Source organism: Coptis chinensis, chromosome 1 (assembly GCF_015680905.1).
Source record: "Coptis chinensis isolate HL-2020 chromosome 1, ASM1568090v1, whole genome shotgun sequence".
NCBI lineage: Eukaryota > Viridiplantae > Streptophyta > Magnoliopsida > Ranunculales > Ranunculaceae > Coptis > Coptis chinensis.
Window position 1 is genome coordinate 49,375,678 of NC_141456.1, and position 20,958 is coordinate 49,396,635.

The window sequence follows — 20,958 nt, forward strand, 5'->3', positions numbered from 1 at the left end:
TTATGAATTGGTAGGAATGCCATGTGTAATTAGGGATTAGGAAGAACCAATTGTTCTCTTGGGCGATTCAATTCGGGATTACGACGATTTATTCGTCGTTAATAGGATTAAGTCGAGTTAAGGTGGAATCAATCCCCCTCTAACTCCTTATCATCGAATCAACGTAGCATTCCCTTAGTTATTTTGATAACCAACTAGTTGCATCTTGTGGGTAGTTGCATCGTAGTCTAGTTGCCTTTTCGTAAATCTCTCATTAGACCTTAAGTAGAGTAATTACACGTGATAACACAGCATGCGGAAGGACTAGGAGTGGAACGAATCACTCTACTCCACTATATCTCATAGGATTGAGAGTAGAAATCTTTGATAAGCATATAGGATCATAAGATAGTTTAGTTTACTTACGTTTTGAGTTTTATCGTTCATTTCGTAGGTAGACTATTCAATTTTATCGTTTATCAAATATCTAAGCAATAGATAAATGACAAAATCAAATTTGATCAATAATAAACTACTTAATTTATCTAATGAAGCAATAACAATAGTTTAATACTTTAAATTAAAACAAGGGAAATGAAAACTAATTAAAATGGAGATTTAATTCTAGATCTAAAAATTATTCTAACCCTAAAAACTCCATTAACATTAGCTTCCTAACCTTACTTATTTTCTAACCTAACTATCTACTACTAACAAAGAGCTAAGCTTTTGTTTTTATACTTTCAGATCCAAAAATCGTGCATGGGCTTGGAGCCATGTTTTGGGCCAGAGAATCAGGCCCAAAACCCAATTCTTTAAGTCCAAAAAGGCCTCTTCAGCTGCAGTTGACTTCGACAGACTTTTTGTCCACTTCTGCTCCTCTGATTGGGCCAAGGCTTGAACCATTGGAAAGCACTTTCCGAGCCGGTCGTTTTGACGTAAGGTATGCCCAATTCCGAGGTTTGAGTCCAAAGATATGGTCTTCGGAAGTTCTATTGACTTTGTGCACTGTTTCTGCCAGCGTGGACTTTGACTTTTAATCTTTTGACCGGGCTTTACAGAGGCTTTGTCTTCTTGAAAATTGGCCTTTAATCACGTAACTCCTTAGCAACCGACCTTTGCTCCTTTTTATCTCGCTAAAGTGGCACATTTCTGCACATAATGGACTTTGAAGCCCTCGAAATGCATAAAAACACGTGAATCGTATTAACTCTTACTTATTATTCACATAATTGGTCTAAAAGTACGATTGTTAAGGGGTTAAAACTACAGTTTTGGGCTCTTATCAAACCACCCCCAAAAACAGCATTTTGCTTGTCCTCAAGCAAATATGAGAAATTAGAATAAGTGACCAAAAATGGAGTTAACTAACTACTCGCTTTCATCGAGCGCATTGCATGACCATACGCAACAGGCCTTAAACCACTAGGAATTCCCTAGTGGACGAAGTTATAGCCTCGCGGAGAGTTTTCCAGATGAAGGTACTCACAAACTTCATCTATACTACAACGACTAAGAAATAAAACTATTGTTTTCTCATTCATGTCTCAACTATCTATACATCTCACGAGCAATTGAATAAGAATAACCAAGTCAAAAAACCTAAACTAATATATGCATAATAATCAATCATCTATGATACAAATATATATACTATGAGTAATACTATGAAATGCCTAGCGTGTTCATTTCTGAAAACTCGAATAGCGCCCTTAAGAAGGTCCTCACATAAATGTCAAGACAAAACCACTCGATTTTTCCGCTCAAGTTTCGCATCTCCGCAGTGCAAAATGGGCACACTTTACCTTACAATCTCAATGACAAACAAGGAAGCTCGAGTCGATCAAACACATCCGCCACTTACTATCACACTAACCTATTCCTAATTGAGCTAGAGGTCTTTATTAGGTGTCATGGGATTAGGAGATGGTTTAAAAAGGAAGGAAATGGATATTCAAAAGGACAAGTTTGAGATAATAGAGTCTTCATATTATGTAACTTAGAGAAAACCTTGTTATTTTCTTTTGCTTCTATATACTTTGTTTCCATCCTTAGCCATATTTTTCTTTTTCTTTTCTTTGGCTTTTTGACTCCCTTTTATTCTATTTTTGGAGTTTTTATTTATTTCTATTTTTTTTCCTTGGATGGAAACTTCTTTTCTTTTCCTCAAGCAACCAACTAATTTTTGTTTACACAGGTGTTTTCTTTTCTTCTTTCTTCACTCATTCTATTCCGAACTTATTCTAGATTGGGTAAGTTGATTTTTTTATTTTGTTTTGTTTTTGTAGCAGTGGTAAAGGAATTGTGGTTTATGGAAGGCTAAAGAAAGGCTCAGAGGGGCTTAACTAGCGGGAAAATAATTCATAGGTTTGAATTTTGGCTATATCGATCCAAAGAGGGCCTAAATTCTCGCTTAGGATATGGCATAGTGATCAAGCAAGTGGACGTGTGATTTCTCTATTCGGATTTTACTTCTCCCTTGTGTCATTTCTCACTGGATTTGTAGAATAAGTACTCTAGCCTAGATTTCGTAAACTTAATGCTAACAATCATAGATACTCATGTAATATATTTATAGATAGATGCAAAGATTATTACCTACATATTAACCTAAGTTTCTAACAATTATTCTGATGTAAAAGCTACATGAGACTTCTAGATTGTTAAGAGCATAGAGAAAGAAAACAATACCAATATTCCTAAGTGTATAGCATAAACTTATTTATTTATATTTTTGAAAATTTTAACTTCAAAACAAATGCATATTATACATATCTATATCCTAACAGATGCCTTAATTACACGTGTTTCTATGCCCCCCCCCCCCCCAAACAAGAAGCAGGCTTTGTCCTCAAAGCATTTAAATAAAGAGGGTAGAAAAATACCATGGAAACGCGTGAAATTCTGGAACATCTGCAAAACAAGGTTATAACATACTAATATAGGAAAAAAAACCGACGCGAACTCTATAAGAGTTCCACCCATTATGGGGTTAACATAATTAAATTGCTTGGGACATAAGCAGACACTAACTGAAACCAAAACTTACCTCCACTCTAGGCGTTTTTCGTCATCCTTCCTTCTATAAAGAAGTGAGGTTCCTTCGCGATCCCTGCCATGCCATTATAATTTGCCAAGCTTGCCGCCATTTATCATCTATGGATGCTAACCTCGTTAAAAAGCCACTTGGTGGGATGGGGTGTAAGATGCAACCCGATGAGGTTGTATCCTCCACCCTTGCCAAGTCATTGCACGGAAAGATCGGATAATACAATTGGTGGGTCTCACAATTTCGACCCCAACCCAATCCGTGGAAACGGGCACAAAAATAGGGAAGAAACATAGCATAATACGGCAAACTAAAAACAGGCATAAGAAGTTACTTATGCCTCATGCTATGGGCTCGTGCTAAACTAGACATCAAGGTTCTGGGAAGGTCATGGCACATACGTCCCGTGGCTAAAGCAAGGAAGACGCTGCAAGTGGCATCATTCACAGAAAAAAAAAATGTCATTCCCCTAAAATGTTTAGCATGATCCAAAACATAACAGTTCCTATGTTCATGGACAGGCTACCAAGGGCGACGTTATATTCGTTGGTCCTCGATACGGAAAATGCCTGCCCCATAAGCCTCATGCAAAAAGTCATAAGTGTAGACATGCCTATTATCTACCCAATAGCATCATGGGTCTTGTATTTCAGCGGGCATGGCAAGTCCAAGAACAAATGCTAGCAAGAACCATAAGCGTTCCGACCACGTGTGTGATCACCTCATGAAACCAAGCACCATAAGTAGTGCTTTGAACAAATCTTTGAAAGACTGTTCGATATTATTGTAGGAGATGTCATCTCAAAACTACGCCTCGAACATTTGCAGAAATCACCCGGAACAACCCGCGAAAACTAGAATTTTCCGTGTTCACGGATGCGGCTGCGCGCTTCCACTTGGGCATGAGTCGCTCAACTTGGCGCTGAAGTCGCCTGTGACAAAAATTCTGATAAATGTGTAAGGTGCGAGTGTGCTCCTCTGGGGTGCAGGTGCGCTCCGAGGTGCTGATTTGTGAAAATGGTGAAGAAAAACGAGAAACGTGGGAGTGAAAGATGAGAGATGGAAGTTAGGTGTAGTGTGGGTTGTGAGTGTAGAATGAAGGAAGTTTAAATAGGTTCTGAGCTTCCAAAATGAATCGGCAAGTTTCCAAATTGTTTAAGGCAATTTCCGGAAATAGAAAATTTCCAAACCCGAAAACGGAAACAAACCATATTTTTTATTTTATAACAACACTAGTATCTTTTATACTGGATTTAGAATAGTAACTTCTAAACTCTCTTAGATTTCATCCTACCACCACATCTAATCATAGGTATGCCAATTACGACAATATTCTCAACCTTCACTCCAAAACAAACTCTAAAATGGAGGATCTTCTACAAATCATGATAGAATAAATAATACCACCCCCAAACAATTCGGGAAGGTGGAATTAACAATAAAATCCATGCACAAATTGAAAAGAACAACATTATATTAAAATTGAAATTCAAACAACATTTAACTACCAAATTCAAAGTTAACTACGGAATTTAACAACGTAACATCCTATCTACTAAAAATAATAAAAAAACAACATCAAAACAACAAACAAGGAGAAATCTAGCTACTCTTAAAGGGAGCGAGGTGGGGATAAGAATAGGAAGTTTAGTGATCAAGCATGGAAAAACTAAACACTTACCCCCAAACAAATTTTTGAAAACAGGTTTGTAAAAATTTGTTTTAAAACGGGTCTTTTTAAAGTCGATTCCCTAGACTTAAAGTGATATATATGTATTTACATGCAGTTTCCCATATATCAATAATCTAAACAATTGTGGATCTTTCCATAAATAGTTAACATGGAATGCACCACCAAACAGAATCAAACTCCAAAACTTTCTACTTAACTTAACTTAGTGAATAAGAAGGTGTCCAAGTGAATGATCGTGAGTAAATGAATGGCTTTGGAAAATACTTGGAATGTGGATAAGTATTAGAAGAAAAGGGTGGGAAGAATGATTGGATTTTATGAGGGATTAACTCAGGTGGATGGTGGTAGGGTGGTGCTCTAGGTAGTGCTTGAGAAGGTGGATCATCACAGGCTCTTAGAAACTCGTCGAATTCCTCATCTAGGTTGTTCGCATCCATATAATTATGGTATTCATCTCCATCTTTGAGGAATTCATCTATCTCGTCTATTATGAGGTTTAGTCCATCTCTTCTATGGTCGAAGGTAGGGTTGAAAAATTCTTTCTCTAGTTCAGTTATGTTCAAAGAGTCAAAATTCAGGATCTTTGTCTTCTTCCATAAGAGGGATATGTACTAGTGTAGGGGCGACATCGCGGAAGCACTAATGTGATATACAAAACTCTCAATAGACTTAACTTCACCTTCTACAGAAAATCTAGTTGTTCATGTGGTGTTTTATCCCTATACCTAATATGAGGGGAACATATTTGTTAACCGTTGCTTTTATCTTTTATCACTTTCCAACTAGGTTTCCATATTGGAACCTCTACAGTGTGGTCTTCAATTTCTATGACAAGATTTGGTATGGTATCATTTATAGTTTGCGGGTGATCTTTAGGCATAGTCACTTGGTTATCAACTACTCTCCCTGAACGAAGGGTAGTGACTGCCTGTAGGACCCCTTGGTTTATATTACCATTACAGTAAATACTATTTATTTCAAAGGCGGTGTTTGTTGACTTAGGATTAGGCACTGCTTGACTTGGAAACACGCCAGTTTGGTTATTATTTTGGTTAGAAGACATGTCAATAACCTTTTGGCACAAAGATTGCATCATTTGCATCGTTTGTTTCATCATATTAGAGTTTTGATCATGCTGATCTTTCATCAAGTTGGAGTTTTGTTGCATAATTTGATTTTGTTTCTCCAACAAGGTCACTACTACTTTGTCTGGTAGATGGTTGTATTGGAATTAAAGCTTGTTGAGCGTTCATGTCTTGATGTTGATAGTTCGGGTTATGGGTACTAAACCTCTATTTTGGTCACCTAAGTTCCCTTGTCCTTGATGTTGAGTTAACTGGTTAAAGTGTGATGGTTGTGGTGGTGTTTGTGCATAGACAAGAGGACAATAAAAGTCGGAATGCTCAAGACTACAACAGACATTACAACGAGTAGAGTTAATGTTCATGACTGGAGTGGGTTGTTGTTGAACAGAGATGGCATCTACCTTTTTAGTGAGGGCATCGATAAGAGTTTTTAGCTCGGGATCATGTTTAACCTCAAGAGAAGGAGAGGAGCCGGAGGAATCGCTTCCTCCCCAATTGTTGTTCTTCTTAGATTGATCTTCTAAGAATTTATAAGCCTCTAAGGCTCCTTTACTAAGAAAACTACCCCTACCATGATATCTAGAACCTCCTTATGATAATGTGAAAGCCCCCTTGAAGAAAGCACGAACAAGCGTGTCTTTGCAAGATTATGATGCTGGGCATTCAATGAGAAGATTGAAACGATTCCAGGCCTCGAAAAGGATTCATGAGGATTTCGGCTGAAGAAATGAATCTTGTGAAGCATTTCATCTGTCTTCGATGGTGGGTAAAACTGTTCCATGAACAATTAAACAAGTTGAGCCCATGAGTCCACTGAGAGTTTGGCGTTTGGCGCTTAACCAAGACGACGCCTTTGTCGGCTAGGGTGAAAGGAAACACCCTAAGTTTAACTTGATCCGGACTTATGCTAGGATGATGGAATGTAGTAAGAACTTGGTCTATCCTAATGATGTATGTCTTCGGTAAGGCTTCTCGTGGTCTAAACCATGAAAAACCGGTAACAAGTTAAATATATTAGGGGGGATTCGAAAATCCCCCACTAGGTTTGCAAGAACGATGCACGACTTAGGGCCATCATTTAGGGCTTTATAAAAATCAGAGAGAGGAGTCTCTTGTTCTTTAGCCAATGATGCAAGTGTAGTGTGTGAAATTCTAGATAGGCGTGTTGTATTTATTTCTACGAAAAACAAGCCTGATTATACTAGAATTAAAACTCCTCTGACAGAAGAGGCGAGGAGTGGAAGAAGTGTTAGTACTAATCGTATTGTGGCGCCATTTGAATAAACGATATATGAATTAGCAGTTTTTCTCCTGATCATTCACTTTTATCAAATGACTATAATGCATACATCCCCTCTCGTTTCTGGTTGGGCCGGTTCGATGGCTCTATATGAATTAGTAGTTTTTGATCCCTCTGACCCTGTCCTTGATCCAATGTGGAGACAAGTATGTTCGATTATACCCTTCATGACTCGTTTAGGAATAACCAATTCGGCGAAATGGTGCTATTCGTCGGTGGGCTGGTTGGGCCCAAGCCCAAATCGAAATTTGTGATTTTTTTCGATTTTTCGCGAAATTTCAAATCAAAATTGCCGCTTCGTTACCGGTCTGATTTTTTCGAATGAGTTATGGAAATGATCAGGAGAGAATTTCCAATCCAATGATCCATAAAACATTCTATTCCGACCGTGGATGACATATAAGATAGTAGAAAACGCCTCGAAGTGCGTGCATGACGTACGTTATGCGAACAATTGGACTCTAAAATCATGGATTATGTCAACCCGAATCGTAATACAATTAAACGGCCTAAGCAACTGTAATGGGACATAAACATTTTAGGGATCGGAAACATTTAACACCCCACCCCCAAACAAATTTTTACAACGGAGCTTAGAAAATTTGTTTTTAGCAGTGGGTCTTTTAAAGTCAGATTCCCAAGACTTCCTATATTACTATGTTTATTCTTTAATATATATATATATATATATATATATTTATTTATTTTTAATTTAAAAAAAAAACAATAAACAAGAAGGACATAATTCACCCCATAGAGAAACATGACTCAAAAATCCGAGAAAACATGCAAGAGTGGAAAACGTGAATTATATTTAAACGTGGACTTAGGATCCAATACTTATAGCCACACACTCCGTAGGGAGGGCCTGGTTACCTTAATGGTGCACTCACCAATATATGGAAATGAAAGGAAATGCACCAAACACAAAAGTTGAGTCATTTATAGTCAGATACTCGAGACTTTATCTAAACGTATGTATGAACATGCAGTTTACCATATATCAACAACCGAAATAGTTGTGGATCATTCCATAAATAAATATCACATAAAACATATCCAAACACAATTAAGCACCAAGATTTCCTATGACTCAACCTAGTGAAATGAAAGCTTAAGTCGGATAACCCTATTACTTAACCTAGCCTCGCGACCTTTTTTTTTTCATTTTTTGAGCGAGAGGGTGTCCTAGTGAATAAGTGTGGAAGAGTGAATGGTTGTGGAGAATATGGTGGATATGGGTAAGTTGTAGAAGGAAAGCATGGAAAAAATGATGATGTGGGTTTAGCACAAAACTCATTCATAGTGTAGGTAGGAACTGTCTCAAGTCTGAAAATGAAGGTATCACACGCTTTTGTCTTCTGAAGTATTTGTTTACTAGGTGAATTTAAAAAATTATGAAGCACAGAAGAAACAACAGGATCGAGTGCAAACTCGAGATTCCTTTGAAAGAGTGAAAGGAGGGGAGATGAGGTGGATGTTGTGGAAAGTAGTTCTTGATAGGGTGAATTATCACCTGCTCTAAGAAACTCATCGAATTGCTCATCTAGATTGGTCATATCCTCGTTACTATGATAGTCCTCTACATCTTTGAGAAAGTCCTCTATCTCATCCTCATCCGTAATATGTGTATCGACTAGTGTAGGGATGGAAATGTTGGAGTCTGAACTTCCAAAGGAAAGAAATTTGGGCATATGGATTATTAGGGAACGTGTTGTTGAAATAATCTCGAGCAAAGCTCTCGATCATGCTAACCTCTCCATCCATAGACGAATCGGGTAACTGTGTCTTTGTTTTAAAAACATTGACTTCAACAGCAAGATGGCCAAAAGACATGGACATTGAACCATCGCGGCAATTAATGAGCGCATTGGCAGTTGCCAGAAAAGGATGCCCTAAGATGATCGGGACAGAGTCGTTAACGACTTCTGTATCGAGGATGACAAAATCAGCCGGATAGTAGAAATCCTGAATTTTTACGTAACATTTTCGGCGACACCCTTAGGATACTTAATAGACCGATCAGCTAATTGCAACGTCATTTTAGTGGGTTGCATCTCGTCTAGACCTATTTGTCTGTACAAATAAAACGGGAGTAAGTTAACGCTAGCCCCCAAGTCTAATAACGCGGTCATCGTATAAGAATCTCCTAAGGTGCATTGTACGGTAGGACGACCAGGGTCCTTGTACTTAACAATTCCATTATGTTCAGATAGAGTTGGGAATTGTTCTGTTAAAAAGGCGTCTTTTGGTATATTGGTCTTACGCCTAGTAGTACACAATTCCTTAAGAAACTTAGCATGGTGTGGTAGCTTTTTTATAGCTTCGAGGAAGGGAAGGTTTATAGTTAGATTCTTGAAAACATCCCTAATCTCCTCATAATTTGTATCCCTAGTTAACACGGCTAATTTTTGTGGAAACGGTGGTTTCTGTTTGTATTTAGCAATGGTATCACCTGGATGTTTAACCGTGGCTTTCTGTTTCTTAGGTTGTGTTGTAACTGGTACCTCTACAATCCCCCACTGGGTCTGCTAGAACGATTCAAGATTTGGGGCTATCGCTCAAGGCTTTGTAGAAGTCGAGAGAGGAGTCTCTTCTTCGTCGGGCATAGGTGTCGGTGACTTTGTGTGAAATAGTAGCTAGAGGTGTAGTGGGTGGTATACTAGATAGACTTGTTTGTTGACGTTGTTGTGTAATTACATTACGTGTTTTGTTGGCCGGACCTTAATCTCATACAAGGCTAAAACCAAACTTAGCTAAACACATCAACACTCCAAACAATTCTGATATACTAGTATAAACCTCTAACGAGGAGATGCGAGGTGTGGAAGAAAGGAATTTTGGCGTCCTTGCTTGCTTTATGAATAGCGTCTTGTTTACGCGTGTAGTAGTCGGGTGTATAACAAGTTAGAACATTGAAAAATATAAAAATCCAAGTTGAATCAAAACCGCCGAAATCCGAAAAAATTTATTAAAAATAATTATTATAATTACCTTTGACTTTGTGCTTTCTCCGTGTAACTTGGTATTCCAGAGTTTAAGGGTGGTCGTTCCACATTGGGGCTTGGTTAGCTCTTGCTCCAGCTATAGAGGCCGGTCGCTTCGGTGTTATTTTCGGAACTTTCCAACGTTGAATCGGATAACCACAGTATGAATCAAACACGGGTGGGTGGGTGAAATGGGACTTTAAGAAAAGTACTAACACTACGAAAACAATACGAAAGTGAAACTAAGATGGCAGCGGCGCCATTTGATAAACGATAAAATTGAATAGTCTACTACGACTAAGAACTCATTCGAAACTCATGGATCTGGACATATAAAAACAAAAGCTTAGCTCTTTGTTAATGGTAGCTAATTAGACCTAAAACAATATAGATAATTCTAGATCTAGTTTAATTAATAAAATTAAGTTTAGTCCCATTTTCAATTCTTGTTTTAGATTAAGTCTTTGAATCATTGTTCTTGATTGATTAGATAAATAAAATAGTTATTTTATCAATTTCGAATTGTGTTATTTCAATCTATTAGATCTAGTTTTAATTTTTGTTGGTTACCATTTCTTAGTTGTTAATTAGAATTTAATCATTATTTAATTAGATTAGTAAATTTTGAATCTTGATAATATGTTTAGTTTAGATTCATATGGGAATGATGAATGATTCAAGGCTAAAACCTCCATTAGAGGGGTTGATGAAGCCTTGATGAAAACTTAGTGGTATAGTGTAGAAGCATTGTAGAGTCTATTCCAATCTAGAAGGTCGTGATTCGCCATGAGAATGGGTGGACGACCTCACATGCTAGTTAGTACTCGGTAGAAATGCCATGAACACTAGGGATTAGAACTCGAATTTCTTGCCGTAAGAACGTAAGAATCGAGATACAAGAATCTATGCTAGGCTATTAAGTTGGATTCGAGGTGGATTCAATTCCCCTCTAATCCTTTATCTAGATTCAAAACAATCATATTGCCATAGCATTCGTAGTTAGATTCAACATAATCAATTTCATATAGGTATCGTAGTATAACACACCTTCGTAAAGCTCTCATTGACTTAAAGACCGATTAATTAGATTAGAAAACAATTCCATGCTAGAGCACTAGGAGTGGAACGAACTTCCTACTCCACTATATCTCATAGGATTGAGAGTAGAGAAATCTTTGATAAGCATATAGGATCATAAGATAGTTTAGTTTACTTACGTTTTGAGTTTCATCGTTCATTTCGTAGGTAGACTATTCAATTTTATCGTTTATCAAATGGCGCCGCTGCCATCTTAGTTGCACTTTAGCATTGTTTTCATAGTAGAATTAATCATTTTTAAGTCCTATTAAACCCACCCACCCTTGTTTGATTCATACTGTGGTTATCCGTTTCAGGGTTGAAAAATACCGCGACAAATTTTAACCGAGTTCTTGTTGGTAAGTAGCGACTGACTGCCTTCTATAGTACGGAACAAAAATATAAACCGACCAGACCGAATTTTTAATCCCTATTTTATTGGACCACGAGCGCGACCCGCCCTCACACCGAGCACGACCCTCGCTAAGTCATCGAACTTTAAGCGCGACTAACCTATCCGAAACACTAAGCCCAAAGTAAAATTTTCAGATTTCTGAGGTTTGTTTGAACTTCAATTTTTTAAGTTTTTCGGTGTTCTAACTTGTTATTTATAACCGAACACGCGCGAAACAAGACGCTATTCATAAGCCGGGCAAGGACGCTTATCAGGTATTCCTTTCTTCCATACCTCGATCTCCGGTTAGAGGTTCATACTAATATATCAAGATTGTTTGGATTGTTTTCGTGTTTAGACTTAGACTTGCATGAGATTAAGGTGCGGTCGGAGAAAAACACCGAACGTAATTAACCGATCAACAAACAAACATATCGATAAGTATACCAATCACTACACCTCTAACTACTATCCCACCAACCATACCCGACATAATCTTGAAGAAAGAGAGACTCCTCTCTCTCGACTTCTACAAAGCTTTGGCGATGGCCCAAAATCTTGCATCGTTTCTTTTGACCTTTTGGGGATTTTCGAATTCCCCAAACATATTTAATTTGTTACCCGTTTTCCATGGTTTAGGCCATGAAAAACCTTACCAACACATGCGTAGGATTGAACAAGTCCTTACAACATTCCATCATCCTACGGTTGGTGCGGAACAAATTAAACTGAGGGTATTTCCCTTCACCTTATCCGATAAGGCAGCGTCTTGGTTAACTGCCCAAGCGCCTAATTCTGTGGACTCGTGGGCTAAACTTGTTAAGCTATTTATGGAACATTTTCCCCCACTAAAGACGGATGAGATGCTTTCCAAGATTCATTTTTTCCGACAGAATCCTCACGAATCATTTTCTGAGGCTTGGAATCGTTTCACCGATCTGCTTATAGAGTGTCCACACCATAACCTAGCAAAAGACACGTTAGTTCGTGCCTTTTTCAAAGGACTTCAACATCACCATAAAGAAGTCCTTGACATAATGAATGGGGTAGTTTCCTAAGTAAAGGAGCCTCGGAGGCTTACAAATTTTAGAAGAACAAACTAAACGCTAATAACAATTGGGGGTAGTGATGATAAGATCTGCTAGTTCTTCTTTTTGAGTTTTAAGGCCATTTCGGGTATGTTTGAGATGAAACCCGATCCTTAACTTAAAAATTTAATCGAATCTCTAACTAAAAGGTAGAGGCTATTTCTATTCAACAAAAGCCTATCCTCGTCATGAATGTTAACTCCAACCCATGTAATGTCTGTTTGAGTCCTGAGCACCCTGACTTCTATTGTCCTCTCGCCTATGAACAACAACAATTAGAGCAAGATAATGTTTACTCCATTAATAACTATCCTATTCCTAATGCCCCATGGAGACAACATCCCAACTTTAGTTGGCGAAACAATCAACAAGTTTCACCTCCAGGGTCTAATAACCAAAATGTTAGACAAGCAAACAACTATAATCAAGCTCCACCTAGAAAAGGCCAGGGACTAAGTCAGGGAAATTATAATAATTATAACAACCAAGCGCAACCACGACAAGGTTTAATTAGCACAAGGTCAGGGTAATTATAATAGTTATAATACCAATAGAGGTATCGTTCCGGTTAACAATAGTAACTATCATAACCCACCCATAAATAATCAACGTGAGATAGTTCCAGTCACACTACCTGTGACTACTACACCTACACAACATGACCGTATCGACGCCTTTACACAGCTTACCCAACAACTTTTCCAATTAATGACTCAATCAAATCAACAGATCTTACAATCCATAAATCAGGGCATACAACAATTAGCCCAAGAGAAAGCCCAACCAAAAGGCGTATTTCCAGGACAAGCGATACCAAACCCTAAAACAACCAACACAGCCTTTGAGGTAAACGGTAATACTAGTACGGAAACGACAATAGTAGGCGACCTAAATGCCATCACCACTCTCCGCTCTGGAAGAGTGGTTGATAACAAAGTAACTATGCCTATAGTTATCCCATTTAAGACTCCTACACCGGATATCGAACTAGATGCGAATTAGAAACTGAAGAGCCTACCACCGTAGAGGTGAACAAGTTAAACCACAACCTAAGAAACAGAAAGCCAAGGTAACACATCAAGTCGAGCCATACGCTAAATATAGAGCAAAACCACCATTCCCTCAGAAGTTAGCCATGCTAACCAGGGATACAAACTTTGAGGAGATTAGGAACGTTTTCAAGAATCTAACGATAAACCTTCCTTTTCTCGAAGCTATTAAAAAGCTCCCTAACCACGCTAAGTTTCTTCAAGAGTTGTGCACTACTAGGCGTAAGACCAACATACCTAAAGACGCCTTTTTAACTGAACAGTTCCCAACTTTATCCGAAAATAATGGAATCGTTAAGTACAAGGACCCTGGTCGTCCTACTGTAAAATGCACCTTAGGAGATTCCTGCAAGACGACCGCTTTATTAGACCTAGGGGCGAGTGTTAACTTACTCCCATATTATTTGTATAAGCAAATAGGTCTACAGGAAATGCAACCTACAAAAATAACGTTGAAATTAGCGGACAGGTCAATTAAGTATCCTAAGGGTGTAGTGGAAAACGTGCTTGTTAAGGTTCAGGATTTTTACTATCCTGCTGATTTTGTTATCCTCGATACAGAAGTCGCCAACGACTCTATACCGATCATCTTAGCACTACACCATAACAACAATTTTGTGACCCATGGTTTTTTCCATTTGTGACGCCAGTTTGGCGTCAGTAAGTTTGTGACGGCAAGGTAGCGTCACTATTTGGTAAAAGCCATGACTAAAACTCATACAATTACTCGAAATAAATGGCTGAATTTAATCAAATTAAGTGACGGCAAGACCTCGTCAGAAACGTGAGAATAAACTTATGAAGAAAAAAGAAAGCCATCACTCAAAATCAATTCCCACGATCTCATCTCTCATTCACTCTCAAGGTCCCCCTTTTGAATTCAGTTCTCTATCACCGAAACCCTAACTCCCTCCTCATCTCAATCTTATCGAACCAGCAAGAATGGGTAACTAGGTACCCATGCCTGATTTTCGTGTTTTCACTCGTCTCTTTCAAGTCTCTGCAGCTTCAATGGTGAAACCACCAATATATCTTCTCAAATCAGTAATCAAGATGAAAATTGGTTCAGAAGTTCCTATATTCCAATTAAAATTGAAAGGTAAGTTAAAATTTATAGGGTTTACTTTTTCAATCGTTGATTGTTTAATCAACAAAAATTTATAGGGTTTACTTTCTCAATTTCTCTGAATTTTTTGCTGTTGTTGATGTTGATGTTGAAAGTGGTTACGATTGATACCTTGTTGAACGCAAAGATGATGCTATGCACGTTTACAAGGCTGCTTTCGGGTGTATATGATTTTTAGTGTTTGACTCTAATTTTTAGGATCAAAATGCATCACAATTTAGTGTTTTTCTTTGAAAACGCATTGTGGCTTCTTCAATGATCATTAAAACTCATTTAAAAGCATTAAAACCCCTCTTTTTTGGAAGGAATGGTGTCAAGCATTTCTTCATTTTGTTAAATACCAAGGTGTTGGTATCGCTTGACTTTACATGGGGCACTATTTCACCAATAGTAGGCTGAGAATTGTATCTAGTTTTATTTATTTCCAATGTTTGCGTTATCCTTTGCTTGCCTTTATTTTCAATTCATGTGCATTTGTACGGATTCAGGACTATGGTAGGTAATCATGGTTCCTTTGTTTGCATAGCTGAACTGCGACTCTAGATTTGCAGACTCGTAGAGTCCAATTCTCAATATTCGATAGTTGTTTGTTGCCTGATTTGCAACTTGAGTACTTGCTAATCCTTTATTATGTAGTGTTCTGTTTGGTATCCATTTATTATAATGTATATATCATTAAGCTGATCCCACTGTAATTAGCTAGTAACTGGACTAGATTGCATGAAATCATGTGAATTTTTGGCTACTTGACTACTTGAAGCACTCCTATACAACTTTTTTTGTCTATGTAATTTCTAAATTCTCACTATTTGCCTTTATTAATGACACCGCACAATTCGTAGGAACAATGTGTAAGTTTAGTGGCACAAGTATGTTCTTTTAATTAGAATTGAAGGACTTATTAATTGGTTGGGCATATGATTAATTTATATAGAGTTTGTAAGATATAGGATAGGGGTATGTCTAAAAACTTATTTAATTATGACTGTTGAACAAATTATGTGTTTCTCTAGGCCTATTATATTCTTGACCCCTTTAATCTATTTTGCTCTCTTTCGAGAGTGTGTGCTCCACTTTGCATAAACTCCAAATGTAGAACCCAGTATATTTGGATTAGGAAGTAAACATCTTATGGGCTTTGAGGGGCCTTAAGTTGGTTTTAGTTTAAAGACCCCCATTAGCATAGAATGTTGAGTGATGGACATCCCAACTAATTGAGATTAACTTGATCTTTCGAACCTAATCCGGAGTACAAAACGGATAAGGTAAGAAACCCCTAGACCCATCTCATTATCTGTAATGACCCGAAATTTTACCTACGGGTAAACTGGTCATTTTACGTGTTAGTTCAGTGCCACTCTAGGTACTTACGTATATGGCGAGGTTGAACATTTATCATTTGGCGGGCTGGATTAATTGATATAGGGTTTTTCATTGATGATTATTTTTATATTGGGCCTGGTTATTGTATTGGGCTTGTTATTCTGTTGGGCTGTTAGATAATTATTGGGCTTGCTCTATATTATTGGGCCACCTTTTATGTTAGTGGGCCTGTTAAGTATTAGACTTGCTATTATAGTGGACTTAGGAGATTAGGGAGTGGGCTATATATGTTTGGCCCCATTTTATTAGAGGGAGACAGAGCTTATGGAGGGATAAGGACGAAAACAAAAAGAAGAAGAAAAGGGGGATCGCACTCTTCTCTCTCTGGGGGTTTTCGAAGAAATATCTCTCGGTTTTGATTTCCCCGAAATCCGTCTCCCTCAGCTTAATCAAAACTTCTTCCGCCACCACCATCCGTTGTTAATCCACAACTTAAATTAATTTCGGTACTAATAAGGGAAAACCTTCGGGAACTAAAGGGAAAAAGAGCTGGTGTTCAGAGAATTTGAAAGGGGGAACGACTTTGATTATGTCGTTTGAGCACTCACTGCTCTACGGATCAGGAGCTATTGGAAGAGAGGCGGGCTGGAGAATTTCGGTACCTGGTTTTCATGTTTATCTTGAAGGAATTGTGAACCCGGAAATCATTAGCTAGCAGGTAATTTAATCTGTGCATACTTCATCTGTTTGACTTGTCGTATAGTAGACACGCATCATTTGTATATATTGAACAAATATACTTATATTGGACACTACCCATATCTTCTAATTTCTTTTGTGGCTTCTTAGTGTACAATATGTGTATTTCACCTTAAGTTGGGTATTAATTATTAGCTTATATATATATAAGTTATTAAGACCGACAACTGTCAGGCCGTTGTCAGACCGCAATAAGGCCGCAGACAAAAAGAAGGTCGTCGAGCCACATCAAAGGACCGCACTAGGCCATCACCAGGCCGTGTTAAGCTGTTTTAGGCGGCATCCAAGTCACTAATATGCCATATCGCCATGCCACCGGCCAGGCCGCTACAGACCATGTTAGGTCACGGCGAGCCATTGTCAGACGGACACAAGCCGCAATGAGCTTTAATATATCCGTGTCTATTTTATTAACTTATTGTTTTATTTCCCGCATAATTACTTGGTTGTTAAAATAGTATTGAGATAAGTATATTAATGACATGCGATTATCATAGGTTCTCTTGCGCTAAATACTTATTTTGTCTAGGTTGAATAATATATATATGGTGCGTTTACTTTCGAGAATCGGGGGAAAAACCTCGAATAACTAGAAGTGAAGTGACATACTAGGTAGAATACCGATTCAAGGCTGAGAATCGGTGAGGGGACGTTACATGGTTAGAACAAGAGTGAGGAACCTATACCGCCTTCCTCATCGGAAATGGCTTAATCCATCCCATAGATCCTTACCCGAATAGGGGAACTACGATTGGTTTGATCCCTAAATGGGTACGTAGGCAGCCACCCGGCTCAGCAGCTTCCATAGGAAAACCCCCACCCCTTGTAGTAAGAAAATCGGTAGTTCAAGTTATTTTATTTCTAGTTAATTCTAGTACAATTCATTTGCCTATGTGTTAAGCATGATAGAAATCTTGTGAGTATGAATTATATTGAATGCTAATGTTTTTCTTGAGAGTATGTTAATCAATGCACTTACGAGGATTTAATAAGGAAACGGTAAGTGGTATTAAGCAGCTAAAGGTATGTGTTAACCTCGTCTTTTGTTTCAATTTCATTTCCAGTGGATTATTATATATTGACTTCGTATCCAACGTTGAGCGTTGGAGTATCTTTACAGGTGCTCCCATAAGACAAGAAAAGGCGTACGGGTAAATTAAGAACAATTTAACGTGAAGCGCACTCGGATTGGCTAAGGCGGTTCTTTTAGCTCTTTCTTGTTTATAAATTTATTCATTTAAGTTGTTTTGTAATAATTTAGTATTTCTTTATTGTCTTTAATAATGAGTCCATATTATGATGCATCTATTAGTTAGAAACTATGACATGGATTAGCGTCAATTGGGAAAGACCGATCTGGGGTATGAGATTTGTTTCGGGGCGCTGCAGCTACTTGATTTAACTGGCATTTGTCTAGATGGTTAAGTAGCCGGTGCCACGAATCAATATCTTTAGTAGTTGGGTTTATGGCTGAGGTTTTAATATAATAAATGAAAGTGTATTATTTGATTTTCAGGTTAGGACATGTTGTAGATTTATGAAATGTTAGAAATACAGAGGAGACTCTGCCGAATTTATTTTATTTTATTTATTTATTTTTTTTAGAACACAATGTTCAGAGAGGATTTTATTTTTAGTTATAGTTTGGACTCGTGTGAGTCAAACCCGCTCACGTCTTGGTTTATTAGATTGTTGAATATTCAGATTGAGCTCTTTTACCTGAATATTCAATTGTCTGAAAAATCGAGGCGTGACATTATCTATCTTCTTCTTCTAGAAGATAGACCCATTTCTTAGGGGGTGAAAACCATGTGATAACCCCGTCAGTATTAAGACAGGACCAATATTAGGACAGGACGAGTTTTGGAGCTTTTGGATGCTATAATATACCTTTTCTTGCTGTAAATCTCGGGCAAATCTCCTCTACTCGTTAGTCCCATTCTTCCTTGTCTTGTAGATTTGTAGTAGTAATTATTTCGTTCATTTTTATGCGCTCTTGAGATACTTTGTTGAATTAGATTTCCTTGGTTTAAGTAACATTTTTATTGGTTGAATTATTAACTATCTTAGGTTGTTGTATACTGAATTATGAATTCATCATACTATCTTAGGTCCTATTTCTAGGTATGGCAAGATCTACTAGAAAGCAGCCAAGAGCAGTTTGGAGAAAGGTTCTGACTATGCCAAGAAAGAGATGGAGCGTACTTAGCGCAATCTTGAAAAGGTGACATTCCAAATTTTTGTGTTTTTAAAACTTTCAAGAAATGTTCAACCTCCTGAACAACCCCTAGACTTTAACCTTCTTTTCTTTTTATTGGTGTTGTCAATCAACTCCGCCAACGCAGATGAGTTCACTCTCAACACTATGCGGTCAAGCTTATGTGGCACAACAATACCAAAAGCTTGGGAATTATATGTACAACGCTGTTATCTATTTTTTTTCTTGAGTCGACACATTATGGTATACACGTACAATAATGAGGAGGTGGTAGATTATGTCATAGCAATGGTTCTTTTAGTTTGTATCTAAGTTATTATGAATAGCCTACAAGGAACTCTTTCATGTTAGATACAAATCCTAGAGTTTAGTGTTTGACCATCTTTTTTTTTTTCAAAAAAGTTTTGAATTGACAGGGACTGTGTAATGTGTAGGTATTGCTAGAGGAACTGGCTAGTAGCATCTGGGTGCCTATGTCAACCTCCGAGCATTTTTTGTATTGTTGTGCACAAGAATATTAGCCACAATTCTTTGACCGAGCCAATTGGCGCTATATGTTCACTCGTTTGCAAAATACAAAACAAATGTATGATGAATTTTTTTGTATTACTTTTTGCTCATAGATGAACTTGAATACTTAATATGTGATCTTGAGTTGTAAACTTGTAGTCAAGTGATTACATTAATTGAAATGGTATGTTGGTAGATTTTTTGATATATATTTTGTGTTAATCATTTTGTGATACATGCTTTGTCAAATTTTGGTGTTTGGGGTTTTTGTGGTTGTATTTATGCAGGTGATTTAAGGGGGAGAAAAAAAAAACAGGAAGGCAACCAAAAATGAAAGTTATTTTTTTCAATTAAATGATATTTTGTGGCCTTTTGTCAGGCGTCACTAATTGCAAAGGGCTGTCATAAATAACTGACGCCAGAATGCCGTCACAAAAAAAAAGTGACACCACAGTGTTGTCACAAATTACTGACGCCAACATGGCGTCACAAATATTTGTGACGCCATACGGTGCGTCACAAAAAAGTGACACAAATTGAGGCGCGTAAATTTTTGACGCCAAAATGGCGTCACAAAAAATAATTGTGACGCCAAATAGCCGTCACAAATTTGCTGTTTTGGTGTAGTGTAGGGCGCCCCTTCTTAGCAACTGCCAACGCACTTATAAATTGCCGCGATGGTAAGATGTCCTTATCTTTTGGCCATCTTACAGTTGAGGTAAATGTTTTTAAAATGATGAAACAATTACCAGATTCGATCTATAGATGGGGAGGTTAGCATGATCGGAGAGCTTAGCTCAAGATTATTTTAACAACACGTTTTCACGAAAACAATATGTACAAATTCCTTTCTTTTGGAACTTCAGATTTTGTAAATGACTCCTACTTAGAGGAAGTCAACACCATCCTTGAGTCCACCCCAATTGTAGACACTTCGGTTGCTCCACATATTGAGTATGAAGACTTGCTACCTAAGCAAGTATTCATTATGCAAAATGAGGACCCCAACGAAACATCTATTGATTTTCCTTCCACCCCAGTGCTTAAACCCCTTCCCCCAGAGTTAAAATATATTCAACTCGATCCGGATGGTAGTCATCCGGTAATTATATCTTCTCTGTTATCTAAGAATGAAGAGACAAGTTTAATCCGGGTGATTAAGGAACATCGGTCTGCGATTGGTTGGTCCCTAGCCGACATTAAGGGAATTGACCCTAATATTTGCACTCATCGTATCCATTTAGAGGATAACGCGAAGACTTCTCGCGAACCTCAGCGTCGCTTGAACCCAGCCATGAAAGAGGTGGTTAGGGAAGAAGTC

At 37.8% G+C, this 20,958-nt stretch overlaps 1 long non-coding RNA gene across 1 annotated transcript; it reads left to right on the top strand.

Moving 5' to 3' along the window:
* The first annotated feature begins 18,717 nt into the window (after positions 1-18,717).
* Positions 18,718-19,844, top strand: LOC147524386 (uncharacterized). The gene is made up of 2 exons (XR_015196947.1): positions 18,718-19,133; positions 19,562-19,844. It is a non-coding gene; the product is annotated as an uncharacterized LOC147524386 (long non-coding RNA).
* Positions 19,845-20,958: the final 1,114 nt, after the last annotated feature.